At 38.7% G+C, this 18,223-nt stretch overlaps 1 protein-coding gene and 1 long non-coding RNA gene across 6 annotated transcripts in view; one reads left to right on the top strand and one right to left on the bottom strand.

Moving 5' to 3' along the window:
* LOC110975859 (uncharacterized) overlaps nt 1–12,622 on the top strand; it is a 38,519-nt gene extending 25,897 nt beyond the window's left edge. For 3 of the 4 annotated variants that reach the window (XR_015424568.1, XR_015424570.1, XM_087133789.1), the window contains one exon: nt 143–9,848. The gene's annotated coding sequence lies outside the window, so the exon portion shown is untranslated. Of the gene's footprint in view, nt 1–142 lie in introns of all 4 variants that reach the window. The other variant, XR_015424569.1, reaches the window with a different exon arrangement.
* Nucleotides 9,851–18,223, bottom strand: part of LOC147800074 (uncharacterized) — a 31,645-nt gene continuing 23,272 nt past the window's right edge. For both annotated transcript variants that reach the window (XR_015424572.1, XR_015424571.1), the window contains one exon: nt 9,851–11,680. This is a non-coding gene — a long non-coding RNA (uncharacterized LOC147800074). The remainder of the gene's footprint in view (nt 11,681–18,223) is intronic.

The raw sequence follows: 18,223 nt of genomic DNA, 5'->3' as shown, positions 1-18,223 counted from the left end.
TTAAAAAGATTTTACCAACCTAACAATCATAATTTTTTTCAGTGTAATAAGACACACAACTGTTTTCATTTGCCCTTGATAGGCGGAACATCCTGTCCATAACTCCACAAGCTAAAAAGACCTATTTTCATTATGTCAACAGTACTTGGATGAAGGAGACGAGACCCTCAAGACTGCAAGGCTGATCGTCGCTGTTGCAATTTTGTGCTTGCCAAGTGGTGTCATCTGCACCAAGAACAATTTCTGTTTCTACAAGGAGGACATTATTCCACAGCTAGTATGCCAGTAGGTGTCATTGAGGAGTGTGTGGTTAGAGCTCTCATCAGAGGAACGTCTATGGCAGTGCAGAGGAGAGAGAGTCATACGATCGGAGATCTAGCTGAGGGTGCCGTGGTCCCTAAGTTGCCTTGGTGTACCCGTCAGTTCGGCAGTCCTCTGTGGATATGCTGCAGTTTAGATAAGATGCTTCGGAAAACTGTGAGGAGGGATCGCACTCCGTCGTCTTCTGCTGTTGACAATTCACCCATGGCCAGTCCGTTTGCTGTACACTCGTTTATGAACAGATTTGCCGGTTTACTGTTGAAGCCACTTGCAAAAAAAAAGAGAACTGGAAGGACACTGAGAGTGACATTGGCCTTAAAAGAAAGAGTTGGGGATGGAACAGTGGTGTAACTTGGAGGATATCAACAACAAATGAATATCACTTTTGAAACTCCTCCATCACAGCTGAACCGTTCGGCATAAAGTGTTCAAATTGACTTTGCTCGATCCAATTCTTGAATTTAACTTGGAACCAAGAGATATACTATATAATCTTTTGGGATTTCATAACAGTGGAAAAGGACAAATTCCTCCACTGATCAAACCTTTTTTAAGTCCACATTTTTGAGTTTCCTTGATCTGACTTTATTTTGTCACTGACATGGTGCAGAGAAAAAATGCACAAAACTAACCGGCAGAAGTTAAACCACTGGGCAAGGCTAAACCTTTATCAGGAAGAGAAACCATGCTCCACTGTAACCTTATGGACCATGGTATTTTTAGTCCTTAGTATTTTTTCTACATAAGATTTCACAACCTGCCCTTGCTACAGTCACTAAAAAAGGACATCCAACATTTTTAACACAAGTTCCATAACCCCAGAAGGAACATGAAGGACTCTCATTATTGAAACTGGTAGTATGAGAAATTGTTCCAATTTGTACCATTTGTGCTTGCGAAATATTTTACTTTCATTTTCTTATCTCGGCAAAGCACTGTGTTACCTGAGCAGATTTTTGCGCGTACACTGTACCTGAGGGCAGGTTCCCCTAAAGGAAGTTTAATTTCTAAGTAATCCTAAAAATGCCAAAGTGGTAAAACCTTCAACAGCTACATGTACGTGTAAGATGGGTACGGTCCTCTACAACCACACATTGACAGTGTTGTCCTTTGAGAAGGATTCTGTTTTGTCAGTTCACACACCTGTACTGGTACATGTAGAGTGTGCCAGATCACTGTAGTCAGCAAAAAGGCTGGAGCAGTTGTGTTGTCTAACTTGTCTAAAATGGAAGATTTCCTGAAATAGTGAAGTTACAGTATCCTGTAAAGTTAATGGTATCAAGGTAATTCTTAGGATGTTAGAAAACAAGAGACCTCTTTTAACATGTAAAAATGCTCATTATGCATACTTCTCAAAATAAGTCCTTTTTTAGTTTAGATGAGCTGTATCAAAGCAAACTCTGATGATCTGCAGTTGTTCAACTTTTCCAACCCCCCCTCAAAAAGGTGCACTCTAATTCTCAGTTGTGTCTAAAGTAAGCAGGAATTTTAAAAACCCATCTTACACGTACTACCCAGAGTGTAATCAGCACCAATTGAAACTGCCCAGATTCATGCTGTGAAAACTCTGAAAGTTGGCGGACAAAAGCCGCTGTAGTTTGTGCGTGTGCCAACTTTAGCTTCTGCAAAGCTATCACTAAACTCATTTCTACATAAAACCTCTTCAATTCATCTGAAAACAGTCGCTGAGTTTTCCAGCATCAGTAGCCTCCAGTTCATACATTCTCTTTTAAAGAAATACATGTGTTGCTTGTGCATGCATGCAATGTGATCATGTTAATGCAAAAAGGTAACATGAAAATCAATGTGTGTGTGTTTTTTTTTAAGAAAAAGCATTTCAAGTGTTTCCTGCCATGTAAGTGCTGATTATACCCTGTTTTAATTGATGTGTCGAACGTTGACTCTAATTTACACATTTCTTATGTTTTACCACCAGGCAAACCGAAATAAAAACCAAAGCCCAGCCACATGCAGGCCCTCCTGGTGCGTGCACGTGTGTTCCCTGCCCGCAGACGCTGACAGGTTGGTGGTTGCCCGCTATCTGCATTGGCTTGTGAATCGGCTGTTGGTGATGTATACAACCTCCCTAAATCTTGTGAGTCTGGGTGATTGTGGATACCTCAGTAGACAGCAACATGGTAAGGATCCTCTGAACTTTGGCAATTGGTCAGTTTGTCTACCAAGCAGATGTGCATGACCACTGCTCTAGGGATGGCAGTTCAAAGAGAACACCCGTGCATCGACCCCGTCATTGCTCACTTGACTTTTCAAGAGTTCTCCAACATCTCTGTCCTTGATCTGAGAAAATGAGAGTTTACAAAATGGTTGACTTTTTGTAGGCTTCCTTGGATATTCAACAGTGTCAAAGGATGTTAGGTTGGTTGATTACGCCCTCGTTCACGGCGAAAAGTCCATTTAACTCAGCAGTCTCTCTGCTGTTATATGCACATGTTCCAGTGTCACTTTGCAAGCAGCGTGGAGTCTAAAACACTTTGGAGTGCACTAGCATAAAAAAATTAAAAAAAAAACTGAAGTAGCACGTCGCAGCATGTCATTGAATCAGGAAGAGTGCAGGCTTTATATGAAAAGTTAAATCCAAAAGCTACTGGAATATTGGTTCTTTTTAGCAAACTTGTTAAGTCCATAGTTAAGAAGGCAGTAGTCCTTCGTGCCAAAATTGTTGACGAAGCTCAAATTTCTGCTTAAAAGCCCGCTGAAAAATGAAATTTTCTTGGAAGCGTGTAACATGTCAGTTTGAAACTACTAAATGTAGTGCTTTGTGCCAAACATTTTACTTAGCACATATTTTTTGGTATTTATGAAATCTTCAAAACTGACATTTCATGTTTCAAAGCCACTGAAACATCATGTGAAAGGGAGCATTTTTTGTGGAAAAAAAGCAATTCACAGATTTGTTCCTACTCAAAGACGTCAATTTTGTTGGGGTAGTGTCATCAAAACTTGTTAAATTTAATCCATGTAAGAAGAAAAATATCAAAAATGGAAAGAAAAAGAGTAAAAAAAGAAGCCAAACTCTTCAATCTGCTTTGAAGAAGTCCCTGGTTTGCCAAGAGAGAAAACCACACTGTTAGATTGCTCGGTGGATGATGCATCCGGGCCATTCACTCCAATCACATGGGAGACACACACACACATGCAACCTGTTCAAGGAACGAAGCAGAGTTCTGCCCCACGAGTTAGTTGAACTCTACCAGCTGCTGTCAGGTACGCCTAGCACAGTTCACTGTCTGGCACTTTTTCCTTGACAGTTTGCCTGCCACATTGACGTAATATGGTTTATGAAAAACCTCAACCCTGTCGAAGGCTCTTTTCCTGAGAGCAGGGGGGCCGAGGTTTCCTGTACAAAGAAAATTCAGTCACATTTTTAAAGACATCCTTCATCATTAGTCAAAAGCCCAGAGGGGAAAAGTAATATACTGATGGACAAGGTGGGAGCAAAATTAATATGTGTGACCCTCAATCGGAGGAGTGAATGGCCTGGGAGATTGGGTAGCCAATCTGTCTGTCAGTATCCTATACAGAAACTGTGGCATCGACACGGGGAGCCAGTCCCGGCTACAAGGTCCATGGTAAGTTCAATTGAAGTTTGTAGAATTGATTCGTGCACTGGTGTGAACAAACATGGTTGTACATCCTAATGTCTCTAAACCCAACTTTGTATCTCATGGCTAGGAGTAGGACTGTAGTCTGTATGAACAAGGTGGTAATGTGCAGATGGTCTTCAGTCTAAGGCAGTACACAGTGGCGTAGCTGATGGGTGGGGCATGCGGAACTCAAGTAAAAGTCACTGATAATTTGATCAGCCATTGCGAACTTGCTACCAATGAATAATATAAGCTAAAGCAGGCAAACCTGGCTGTTAAACTGACTGGTTAAAAACTGACTAGCTGACCATTTATTCCTTTCTAAAAACAGCTGCACATAGTTACAGTGTGTTGCTCACTCTGATATTTGGCAGAATCAGCAGCAGCTATATGTTGTCAGTGCAGTTTATTCGTGACTGCTCAGTAAACCCGTACATGTACATCAATCCTGTGAATATTATGCTGTGCTTGTTTAACTTCTGCAATGCTCGTACAGCGGCAGTGGTCAGGAGAAGAGACCAAACTTTTGCATGAGCCTGACAACCAGTTGCCTTCAGAATGGCTGTGTGCAGTCTGTGAGATATCCAGCCATTATGAATCACAGAAAAACAGCAGTTAACTTTGACAAGATAGATCAGAATTCTGGTAGAATTCTTGAGATGCACTGGCAAATGCTCTTAACTGCTGAGCATTGACCCAAATTGTCAGTGGTTTTGGTGTTCAGTCGTGGAGGAGCCTTTTCAGTGGCTGTAGCAAGCAACCCTCCTTCACACTGGTTCCAAGAGGCACATGTAGGACCAATCAGTAGGTCCTGGTATCAAGAAGCTAATGGCCAGATGTCGGGAATTAGCAAATTGTGTGTGTTATGCCTGCAACTGGACCCACCCCCACCCTCAGCTACGTCACAAACATAAAAAAAGCAACCACAGAAAATGCCTATTGGTGTTTTGTTTGGAAGAATCTTGATCAAGGCTGCGATAACATTTCTTTTCTCATTTTCAAGCACAAAGAAGTGTTGGAATATTCTTTGGTTCGAGAACCTCATAATTTGGCCGTAGATAATCCCTTGGCAAATCAGAAAGCACGAGAGACTGTAAAAAAATGGTTAACCATCCATTTCAAAGATGCACTCTCAATGTTAAAATGAACAAGTCATATGATGTGTCTAATGTAAGGCATCACAGTATACCTGAAGCAGTTCAACAAACCTTGGCCAGATGGAAGTTGATGAAGCAAGGGCTTAGCGCCGAAGCCCAAAAGGCAGTTGCTTGAGAATCGCTGTCTAATTTCTGGTCTTTCTGTAATGACTACAACCTCCAGCATCGTACCTAGTCCATCATTCACAAAAAAGGCAGAAGGCTTAACTCACATTTGCCTAAATGTCCACCAGACAGGTATGGGGCTTATTGTTGAAGCCTTTTAACCCCAGCAAGGTCTTGCCATGCATGGCTTGATTTCTAGTGTCTCTTGTACGGGGATTCTTTCTGCAGTTGTGTTATCAGTGCCTCAATCAAGACCGATCAAAAAGGAAATGCTTTTGTCCAGTCCTAACATTCACTTAGAAACAAACTTTCTCAAGTAAGATTTATTAAATCTTCCGATCATCCCAATACTGTTTGCCATATTTGGAAAAGAACCTCAAAGACTGTCAACAGTCAGTACTGCTTTAGACTGAAGTCCATCACGTTCCATGCATTTTTGTCTTAAAAAACATAGGAAGGTCTGTTCATGACAGGGATCACCTATTTTGGTGGTGAAATAGTTCCATTTGAAATAGTGCCGTCTAACAGAAGTTGTTACATGTCTTTGTTTGAATAAAGTCATGGAAAACAAATAACTAAGAACATCCGAAGGCCAGTTTTAATGGTGAGGATGCCCTTTCGCAACAGTATTTCTGGCTGTGTGTCATGGAATGATTTGTGTGCAATTCAAAGGCTACACCACCTCATTAAATTTAATTGTGCTGTTTTATCGATTGTATATTGACAGGAAAATTTGCAGATGTGTCGTCATATTTTTGGCGGTCTTGGTGCCCTGTTATTTACTTACCAAAAACATTTTTCTCTAAACATCCTCGACCCCATCTGCATAAATTTTGTTTTGGCAAGAAGGAAGATTAAGAAATATCAAACAAAATGTGGTTATCTTTTGAGCTGAACGTATTGGTGATCCCTTTTTCTGGACAGATCCAGGATCAATTTCCATCTTTTAGCTTAAATCTAGAATGGAAAGCACCTGTGTTCCATTTTCAAACCTCACGTTTTGGTAGAAGCTCGTGGCCAAGTCCAAGTCAAGTTTATCTTGTCTGGTCACTTTTCAGTTTAGAGTCAAGATGGTCAAGTCTGAGGTAGAGTTATTTAACATTCCTAATTCAGGAGACGAGAGTTTTCGCCCATGTAACCCTTGTAACTTCATTAGCAGTGAATCTACTATAAATCCACCTTTTCCATTTTGGAAAAACAGTATTTTTACTATCCTAAGTAATTAAAAAAGAACCATAAGCATCAGCCAGATATGCCTATAATTTGATTACATACCACTCATTATGTGATTTCCCAGTTAGAAAGTATAAATTTGTTCCAAAACGATCTCCATATCACTAAAAATAGGTTCAAAAGGCAGTGATCTTGGTTTCCTACTTCTGAATTTTTGGCTGTTCAAAAGTAAATTGATTGGTGACTGATATCTAATCTGTGATACAGATGTTATTGAAGCCTCAGATGAATCTAGAGTGCACCAGTTTTAAGCTTTCACCAATGATATTTGAAGAGTCTTATTGACACAAGTTAAGAGAGGGAAGTTCCAAAGTTTTTTCAACATTAATCGCGATGAACTGACAGGTTACGGACGCCTTCTTGACAAAGAGCTCCTTCAAAAGGAATCAGAGCTTGAACTCATAGGAGAATTGCGTACATAGTATATGTCTGTGGGTTTTCACTCACGTCTTACTTCAGCTGCAGTTTATACTGTTACCCGTATGTCTTCCTCTTTAAGAGGAGGCAGAAGGAAGTTCAGTAAGTGTTAGTATATTTTGCCAGGTTCGAATTTTAATTGAAAATACATGTACAGATCGCAAAGTCAAAGGACAGTTTCTTGCAGTCGTTTGTTGGCAAGTTTATTGGTCCCCTGAAAGGAACAAGTTTACAGATGACGCGCATGTCTGTAACTATGGGTCAGGGTCTTCATTATGTTCTGCAGCTTCATACCACAGAATAACAAGGAAACAAATTTCTAATGTTCAAAGGTCATGGTTATTTGTTTGAGGCAGGTCCTGGGAAAATCACAGATTTGAACAAGGGAATGAGACAGTTGAACAAAGTTATTGTGTTTGCCAACGGGTATTTGTGCACATACATGTACCTGGTCCTATCTAGTAGTATGTTCTTTTATACTGTATAGAGTCTGAAACCTACTCAAAAGATGCCAAAGTACCACATGACCGCATGATTCACCCAGCGTTGTCAAAAGTTATAGACTAGACCGTGAAGCTTTTTTTTTTTTTTCGTGTAAAACAAGAGTGACGTCTGCCTAATCTCAATCAATCGTACCAATCCAGAACAGGGTGCGGGCCCTGAGTTATTCGCACACATTACCATCAAAGCGTTGCATACTTGCATACTGTGTAGATACTGTGCATTGCATTGTGGTTTTTGCCTGCAACATTGATGGACACACATTAATTAGGTCACATCGGTCAGTGAAAGTGCCCTGTTGATGCTACACGCTGTTCTCTAGTTTCCTGTCATTTTTTTTTTCAGATCTGCATTTTTTCCAAATTGTCAAACCTTATCAAGCGTGAAATAAGGCACTGTTTCCTGGAGTCCATTTCTGCATTGTGGCATTTGTTGCACAATTTTGTGTTCTTCCGAACTTCCATTTTTGGGGCTTACTGAAAAAATACACTTTCCAGATATTTGATTCACTTCATAAACACGATGTTTTGGTAGCAAAGTTTAAATCATGTCTACTTAACTTGGCATCAGATATTGGATAGAATGTAGTATATCTGCTGGCAAATTTATCAAGGATCACAGTAAACTTTAATTCAGTGTTGGCACAGATTTTGTAAAAAGTGGCCAAAGAATCTGTACTTGTATAAATTACACATTTAGCAGTGTCGGAGTTCCTACATGTACATGTACAAACCAGTACCTGTACGTATTTATGATATGGGTTACTGTCCATTGCCACCTGTTTTTCCCAGGGCCTGCCTAGGTCAGCATGTGAGCATGTACATTGCCTGCCTTATGCAGACAAGCCTATTCCATTTATGCCATGAGATTCTGTGGGTTTAGGGAGTATTAATGAGGATGTGCAACCATACATTGTACAGTGCATGAATTAATGAAAACTTCAATTGAATTTAGCATGGAGTACGGGACAGGCTAACCCCGTGTCATTGGATGCTGCAGTTTCTACGGATACTGACTGGCAGATTGTTACTGTATCATCCACTGAGTCATGGAGCAGTGCTGTGGTTTTTCGGAATAGGATACGAGGACAAAGCATGTGAAAAATGTTCTTGTAAAAAAAAAGTTTATTAAAGCAGTATTTATTCAAACATTTAGGTGTCCCAAAAGCAACTGAAAGAGGGATTACCGTTAAAAAAAAGATGAGCTAATATGTTTTGATTGCAAAGAAAGGTTTGGCTTATAATTTTTTGACAGTGTGTTGGAAAATGCGTGGAAAATGTCACATTCACAATACAGTCAAGTTCCATTACCAAGTTCATAAATGTGAGAGTATTCATAAATGGTACCGTGCATTCATTGAACGAATTAAACTGAGAGTTATGATGGCATTGCCCCACTGTTTTGAAAGCCATTCGGAACGCCTCGATATAAGAGTTCCTAAAAAGACATTGTTTAAATATTGGTTATAACATAGCCTCTAACACGTGCATGTAAATTTGAGCTTCAAAAACTCAGCATTGTTTAAATGTTTCAAAATGTCATACATGTGCATTGAAAAATGGCAGTCTCGAAAAAACTGTGTAAACTTCTAAATTAGAATGCCTTTCTAGGTATTCAGTGGGAATTGAAATCTTTGCAGATTGAATTTGGCAATGTTTTTGTCACCAAAAGTCAAACTTGCACTCTTCCCCGTTTCCTCTATGCTACTTGCAAAAAAGTTTCTCGGAAACAGACAATACTTGTAAACTGCGAAGCGTTTTTTGGAAATTTCTGCGTTTGTTACATTAACATATTGATGAAGAACTTATGTGCGGCGGATGTATAAGACAGCATTGTCATTCCGAATGAGGGCAAATTCAATTGATGTAACATCTTTTGACACTTTGAAACGTCCAAGGAAACTCGCCAGAAACAAAACCATTTGTATCTTTTGTTTAATTGGATCAAAAGACAAGATGGAACTGAACATCTGAATTGCTCATGGAACAATCAAGGGAAGATGCAGTGTCTCTTTTTACTGTCATTCTCCAAGTAGATGGTGGGTTTCCATGGAAACGTGCGGCGTATACATAACCCAAAGCAGCATCTGCTTGGTAGAAAAATGAACTGATTGTCAGAGTTCATAGAATCCTTATTATGTAGGTGTCTACTTGGGTTTTCCATGATTGCTCAGATACTTGCAGGTTTTTGGGGGGGTTTGTGTACTTTTATCAGTGGTTGATCACAAGTTGATGTGGATAGTTGGGTGACTGCCACTTGTTGGAGTCTGTGGGCAGGGAACATGCGTGTGCGCACCAGGAGGGCCTGCATGTGGCTGGGCTTTTTTTTTGGCCAGTTCAAAGGTCAAAGTTCAAAGGTCAGGTCAAGGTTGAAAGGTCAGGTCAAGGTTCAAAGGTCAGGTCAAGGTTGAAAGGTCGGGTCAAAGTTCAAAGGTCAGGTCAAGGTTGAAAGGTCAGGTTAAAGTTGAAGCTTGAAATAGAAAGACCAATAAAAACTTAAAGGTACCAGATGCACTTTCTCTTTGGCTTCTTTATTCCGTACTCATTTGTAAAATTCAATTAATAGAGCGCCCTCTATTTGTATACAGCATTTCCCCACTAACACCAGAGGGCGTTGTCTCTGCCAAAAAGCATCCCTTGTTTCCCTTCACCCCCTTCATGAAAAACACTTGCATGAAAGTCCATCTGCCATCTGTTCTAAGTAGTATCTCTTTTTTTAAGTTACTTGGAATTAAAAAATATGCAGTGCCATATGTACATTGACAACTGGGCAAATTTCTTTTTGTCTAAACTTGAATTTAAGTTACATGTCAAAATAGACAGCAGATGTACTTATGTACTTATTAAGAAAAGAAATCACTCAATAACGGCAATGTATTCTTTTATTTATACAGTGAGTAGATCAACACTAGCACATCATACAAAGAAATAGACCAAAGTTAATTGATTTCACGTACAAAGTGTACATCTGGCATTAAAAGCTGTGAAACAAGCACATGTATTTTCTTCATTACTGGAGCAATTCCATTTCTTTTATCCAACAAGCCAGATGTTTGTTTTTGTCTAGCGTGAAACATGTTTGGTAGAGTACCATACATTCAGCAAGGCTTTGTTCAATTCCTTGTTTAGGAATGGCAATAAATGCAACGGCTCCACCTCTATTAATTAACAAGACGACAAAATACTCTACATATAATTTCTAAATAATCATATGATGTGCTAGTGTGAACTGCATGTACATTGTATTTGTTTACATTGATGAATAGCAGTCTAACAGATACAACAAATCTTAATAAATAGATCTACATATTTGTAAAGAATAGCATCTTAACACTTATTTCAATCCAAATCAATGCAATGAAACCAGGCATATATTTACAAGTACATGTATCTGCAGTCAAGAGATGCTTTGATGAGATTAAATGACTTGTTCTTGTAAGCAAGTACTCTGAAAGTAACTCAAAATTCTTATTCAGTTAGGAATATAAAAAACAACTGTTCTATGGACTGCTTCGTCATGAAACCTACTGTACGTATAAAACAAACCAAACTGTGCCTTTTGTAAGACATTTTTAAATGGACCGATGGCACTGTATTTTCTTGACAAATAGTAAGCAGCATTTTTTGTTGTTGGATGAAGATCAAAGCCTTCTTGATTTTTCTCATACATGTATATTTTGCACATGTGAAGCCAAGTTCATGACAATCAGATGCACCGTTTTTGCAGGCCATCACATTTTCGGATGCAAGGTTGCCATCTTTTGCCCACAACAAACAGTATGCATTTGTGGACTGTAGTGCTAGTAATGGACAAAACTGGTCGAGGCTTTGCATGTGTACTGATCACTGAAGTCTACATGTTCAGTCTTACGAATGTCAGCCCTAAAAAATACAATCCTCTTTTCAAACCTATGTCAAAGCCTACAGACTAACTTAAATGAGGCTTGTTTTTTTTTCTAAGAGACATATGCCTGGTTTCAACTGAAATTTTAACAGGACAAATCCATGGCAGTTCTTATAAAAGTATTCATTGAAATAGGCCGGAAACTCTAAATAATGTCATAAATGCTTTAAATATGCTTAGAAAAAATTCCACTTCACCTCGTTTTACTCTGAATTAAGAGAAATTAATTAAACGTGGTACTCCACCTTCACTGAGAAGACTGTATCAGTACTTTTCTTAAGTTTTCCGTCTTTGAAATGCCATGGATATGCCCTTTTCCTAAGATGAGTCCAAGTAGTCTTGAAGATGAGATTTCCTTTGCCGTACCAGGTTGAGACATTGGGGGAGCTTGCACATGTAGCTTATGTCAGCCAGAGGCTTGCAGAAATTCTGTTGATCCTTGGCATTTATGTTGAAGGAAAAAAAGAAAGAATTGTATTAGCTCCACATTTTGAATTTTTTATGAAATGGCAGGGTACAGGATGACGGATTGACCAAAAAAACATGAATGACCACAGGTAGAGTGATCATACATGTACATTCCATTTCCAAGACAAGCAAGGAATATGTGTATAGCCCAGCTCAAGTTGTAAACAATTCATGATTAGGATAAGTGCCAAAGATTTGCATTTCAATGGTTCAATCGTGGGATCTACAACTGTAAAATAAATGAGCCCATTTATCCCAAATGGGATACTACATGTATGTTTGATTTAACAGCTGGTTCAACTCTCTAGATGGAATGCTGCTTGTATGATTAATCAAATTAACATATGTAAATGAAATTCCACATTCATTTTTAGTCATTTTTGTTTTAACATAACACCCTCATCCTGTACCCTGCCTTTGGTAAATAACATTGGAGCTTTGGATTCCCACGTCAATTTCCAAACAGTGGTAAAATGATATAAAAAATACATTTGAAAACTCTCATGACGTATGAAGTATACAAATCAAATCTGTCTTGTTTAGTAAAAACAATTTGTATTCAAAGTAGCTATCAATTGATGTGGCATTCTGCTGGTTGTAAGAACAAGATCAGGCACTGCAAGCTCGTGGCCTTTCAATGAAGGAATCTAGCCATATCAGCATTATTACCAAGATAAAAATACATGTACATGTACCTCTACTTTGGAAGAATTTGTAGTCGGAGATAGAACAAATACTAGGGCTGTACTTATGCCAATAGCTGTATGGAAGCACTGCAAAATCTTCACAGTGGTTTTAGAATTGGTTAATAAGAGTATACAGCATGAGGTAATCATTGTGCATAGCAGCTCAGAAAACAGTTTGAAATAATGCATTAAAAATCAATCTGCCAAAACTACATGTAAGTGAAAACTGTCACTTTGCATGCAGCTTATTGTTTTCTTTTAACTTAAGAAATCAGGGTTGTCGATGTTCAATTAATAATTTCAACAGTAAATTGTTTGTAGATCTATTTTCCTGGGGAAGTCACGTACATTCTGGACAGGCAGGTTGTTGACATGCACCATACATGTAAACATTGCTAACGAAAAGCTGAAGATACTAGGACAACAGTAGTAACATCCAGGGGTTGAAATTAACCTTTTCCTGATAGCCAGCAGGACCAGTACTTCGAAATTTCCACTGGCCCTGCTGAAAGTTTGGTAGTCCTACCAGAACCGCACACGCAGCTACACTGAACAATCCTTGTTAGACCAGCCAGCTGACCCTGGCAATCTCGGTGGTTGAATGGTTAAGACGTCTGCACTAGTAAGCAGTAGATCATGGGTTCGAGTCCCATCCGAGTAAGCTTGTGACTTTTTTGCAAGTTCTCGGACAAGCACTGAGCATACAGCATTTATTAATAAAATGTACATTGGGTAAGGGCAAACCCCGTTATATAAATCCTTGTTAGGGGGCCTACATGTACATGTTAATATACCAGATAACATTTTGTAGTCAAGACTAGGGGCGTTTACAAAACGAGTGGATAAGGCTTAAACTTCTGTTTCACTGGTTCCAGTCAGGTCTGGAACATGTGGTTTCAAACGCTGTTTATAAAATAGCAAAACTACGATCTGGATTATTCTCATGTCACGCAGCTAGGTACACACAGCAAGCAAAACTATAAGTGGATCCACCACGCTACTAATTCGGGTAATATGTACAAAGACCTTTTTTCCCCAGTTCTTCAGTATTTTGTACTGGCCCACCGGACTACCAGTTCAATAATTATTGGATCAGCCATAAACAGACCTTTCTACTGGCCTTGGGCCAACAAACCATTTCAACCCCTGACATCTGTCAAGAACATTTAACTTCTTGTAGAGGACAATGTACATGAGGCTTAAATTCTGTCCAGTTGTGAGTTTAATAATATTAAGACATGACAGTGTACCTTTTGGACATTCACTATTTCACTTGTACACAAACACTGAGGCTCTAGATCTTGTGGTGGAACAATTTGGGAGCAACATTAAAAGAAAGGTCAGAGGAAGCTAACAGAGAAGGAAGAGAGACGCACTGCAGAGAAAGAACCCTAGGAAACCAAGACTTCAGACTCTTGTAATTGAAGCTGGAGAACTTAATTTCGTCAAAAGCAAGCTTTACTAAAGGTTAAGAAAGGTTTTTAGAATGGACTCCCACTGGATTTTTAAAGGGAAATAATACTTGACAGGAAACCAGCAAGAGAGAAAATGGTCTTCCGGCGTACAGCTCAAAGAGTGGCATGATGGGTTCGGATAAAGTGAGACCGAAGTCAGGACTGTTGGGACAGAATGATGTTGGTACTGGACAAAAAGAAACAAAAAATCAATGTCCAGATGCAGAATATCATGGATGCCTAAATGTTTTGCCTAAATGACCTTTTGCATTTGTACAATCTGACACTGTATCACATATATATGTAGTATTCCATTAAAATGTGTTTCAGGATCACAAAATTGTTTTTGACTTTTCATTTTAGCCTTATTAACTTGAGAAATGAAGCATTATATGAGTTTTCATGCAAAAAGTGGAACTTCTTGAGATGTTTAGGAAATCATACTCGTTTGTGTAGTGTGTTGTTTCAAGCTGAATTCTCATTTGTTCAACAGTTCTGAATACTAGTTGCATTTACCTTTTAAAGTTGATTACTGCTATAACATTTAACGAGCCACCACATTATGCACCATGCATTTTTTTCAAAAGTAGGGTTACAGTCATAATTTGGTACCTACTGAACTTTTTAGTATTTCTATGACTTGCCTTTGTATGTAAACCCAAAAGGAAGAGAAAAGGGATTTTTCCTGATAATGCTGACTGACTTGACTTCCCAACTTTTATCTTTAATGCTCTATGCCAAATCCAAAGATGTCATTGAGGTTATGGATGAGTACCGGCAAGACATTTACAATGACTTGTTAACATTGTTACTGAAGGGTCGACAGGATCATCCAAGAATGTGAGATGGAGTAGATACACGTGTACTTGTATTATTTTTTCTCCTCTTTTGAAAACAGGTAGCAGAATAATTTTCACAAGGGGCCCTGTGGCCCCCCTATCACAAGTGCTTGAGAATGCTCCCAACCCTCCCCTCAAAAAAAAAGGATGGCCTTTCAGAGCACACATCCCAGAAAAATCCTCTCCCCTCTGCACAAAGAACTAAATGTATGTTCATAGTGGTGATATTCTTCGTTTTCCCACAAAACGTCGGTGGGTTGGTTAAGCATAATCTCACTTTAAGTTGGATTATACTGAAAAAAAAATTCCGGAAGGAGAAGTGGTGAGCAGGTGAGTAGGGCCAACAAAAAATTAAAAACTGATAAATTTGAATAGTCCCATCTTACACCGATGTTTTTAACTGTTTGGTAAAGGTTGCTGACAATAGGTTCCTCAGTGGGACAGTTTTAATATATACATCTTATACAAAGGGAACAAAGGAACAAAGCTACATTTTCTCTAAGCATTTTCATGATAATGGTAAAAAGCTCTAACTCCGCCAGCTGAGCTGACACCCTGAAGTGAGGCTATTCCAAGGAGAAAGAGCCTTCCCACAAATAATTATCTGTAATTACAAGTCAATGACAAACCTCCATGACATTCAAACCGAACTAGACATAAACTAAACTACTGAATTCCACACTTCGTACTTAAATCTTTAAACGATGCACAGCCTTTACTCACTGTGCTGAATTATACAATGACAAATTCGGTTATCGTTGCCCTTCCTTACACCTGAAGTACTCATCATGAGTGATGTGAAGCATTCCCGAGGATTTTTCCCTCTTTAACTAACCCCCTAGGGTGTATGTGAAATCATATTGAAATTGGAGGATTGAGAACTGTTAGGGTTAAGTAATGAAAACCCGTCGGATGAATGGGATTTGTGATATCCACAATGCTAAAGAACCACAAATACATGTATTTCACATAAAAGAATTATGAACACACTGAACTTCTGTGCTGTGACGTGGAATATCAAAGATTAAGGACAAAACGAAAAAACAAACACAAACACACACCATAAAATGCAAGGAAACCATATCTTATGGGTCTTTTTCCTCATGAACTCAGCATGTCTGAAAGGAATGCAATAAATGTTCCATCACTATTCTGACAGCATTCTTGGCCAAAATAAAAGTGAAACTGGGTGTCAGGCAGCAACTAATTTTTAACCGATATACTGTGCCATTTGCTGGAAAATGCAACCAATTAACAGTTCTTCATCTTGTTGAGAGAGACATGCATGTGATCACCGTTATAGAAACTGTCAAGTTTCAATTCACTACTGGGGGATGATGAGTGTACATGTCCGAGCTGCTGTCAAAGGCTTGTACCGCAAGTGGGTGGAGATATCATGAGACACGTCAGTTCAGTTAAACTGTCAAAGGACAGACATCATTCTGATGAACTGTCATGGGCCTCCATATGCCACTGGGTTGAGCAACGTCATGGTGGTGGTGTAGTCACAGGTCTCTGACATCTCTGAGATGAGCTATATTTGCTTGGGTATCTCCACTCTCAATATGCTACTTGGTGTAGTGGCTTCACTGTTGATCATCAACAGTGTGATGAATTGACATTTTCTTCTGAATGGAGACTTGGAGAGGTCATTCTTGATGAAGCGTCACATGTCTCCATTGTCTACATAATCATTAAGCTGTCACCAATGAACTGTTGTTGTTCTCCATTGGCTATTAAATGCAGAGAAAACAAACTGATGAACTACCATTGTGACAGGCCTCTGCTGGCAGAAGAAATGTCTTGCTTCTATGGAGAGGTGACATACATGTATAGTGATGAACTGACACAGACTTCCATTTGCCACTGACGGATGAAAAGGCCATTCTGACGAACTGTCACAAGTCTTAAGTTCCAAGTGAGTAGATGAAAGGAGGAACTTTTCACAGCGACTGGCTGGAGAAACACCACCATGATGAACTGTCACAGGTCATCTTCATTTGGTATTGAAGAAGCATCAATACCTTCTGCTACCGGTGATGTTTGACTTCTGCAGATGAGGCTGTCAGATAAACCGAGACAGAATTCCAATCGCCATCTCGAAAATTCCAAATCTTAATTTGTTCTGCAAGTATTCTGATGGTGACTGAAGTCCTGAGGACACATGCACTCTTCCCCTCAACTAATTTGTTCATCTCTTTTCCAGCTGGCAAGTATATGATTGAACGAGCCTATTTCATGATTTTTAAAAAACAAGGATGTTTTATAAAAGTGGGTCTGCAAAATAAGCAAGTCACGAGGAATAAGACTCCACAAAGTATGGTTTCTTCATTCTTACAACTACATGAACGGATGATGCAAAGTTCAAGTTCATGTCGCACTGTCTGCTTTCACACTTGCGTAAGTGTAACAATTCAGAAACTGAATTAGGAAATTCAGAAACAGAATTAGAAAACACTTTTTCATTTGTTACAGACATTTTCTGGAATCTTCAAATTTTTGGATCTGTTTAATAAACACAAAGAAGTGTTATCTAGCACATAAAACATGACGGTACATTTTTCACTGTCCACTTAATCTAAATCTCAGTAATTTTTTCTCAAATTAAATTTACACCAAAGTATGCACTCATGCATACATGTGTTTTTTTGTGTGCATGTGCATGTTCTTGTCCGATGATTAAGGGGTGGTTGGATAGAAAATGCTTACTCTAATCTTGCATAACTCGTAATACCTCCAAATTATACACTTACACACTTACTATACACAGAAATCACACAGAATGTTGTATTACCACTTCAAAACAATTTGTGCAAACATTCTACTGCTTGGAAACAAAGAGATGTTTATTATTCTGAACATATTTTTGTATGTGTTTTTTGTAAACAACTTTCATATTCAAAAGAAATAATTACAACTGAGTTCAAGAATTGACAATTGCCAAGATTAAGGTTCATTCTCTAACAATCTCAAACATGAAAATATTCCTTCAGACCCTGAAACCCAAGTGCCTGATTTCTTTTCCCCTCAATGTTTTCATTGTTGAATTAATGAATAAACTGCAAGTAACATAGTGATATTCTTTAAATAAAAAAGGAACTAAGTTTAGCCTAAATCACATAGAATCTTGTTGGATTTGGCATTTTTAGTGTATAAAAAATGAAAATGGACTCTTTCCAAGATACAAGAGTCAAAAATAAGCTCTGGCTAAACCTGTACCAATTGTCTTCCATAATTCCATAGTAACAGACCACAAAGTGTGACATTTGACAATACTGTAGTATTTATACTATAAAATGACGAACATGGCCTTTCTATTTTTGCCGGTGTTGTAACTAAAGTAGACCTTAGAAAAAAAAATATCACTTGCTTATAGCGTAACTGGTTTGGGTATTTTAGATATCACAGTAGATACTGATTTAAAGTTTTATGTACATGTACGATAAGATGACAGCCTTTTTTGCAAAAATGTCACAAAGGACCCGTAAAATTTAATGAACCTCTTGATACTGATTAATTACATGTACATGTATG

This window comes from Acanthaster planci, linkage group LG02 (assembly GCF_054643075.1).
Source record: "Acanthaster planci isolate LZ-2023a linkage group LG02, COTS_SCS, whole genome shotgun sequence".
In the NCBI taxonomy this organism is placed as follows: Eukaryota; Metazoa; Echinodermata; class Asteroidea; order Valvatida; family Acanthasteridae; genus Acanthaster; species Acanthaster planci.
Note: the sequence above shows the minus strand (reverse complement) of the source record. Positions and strands in the feature narration are given on the sequence as shown.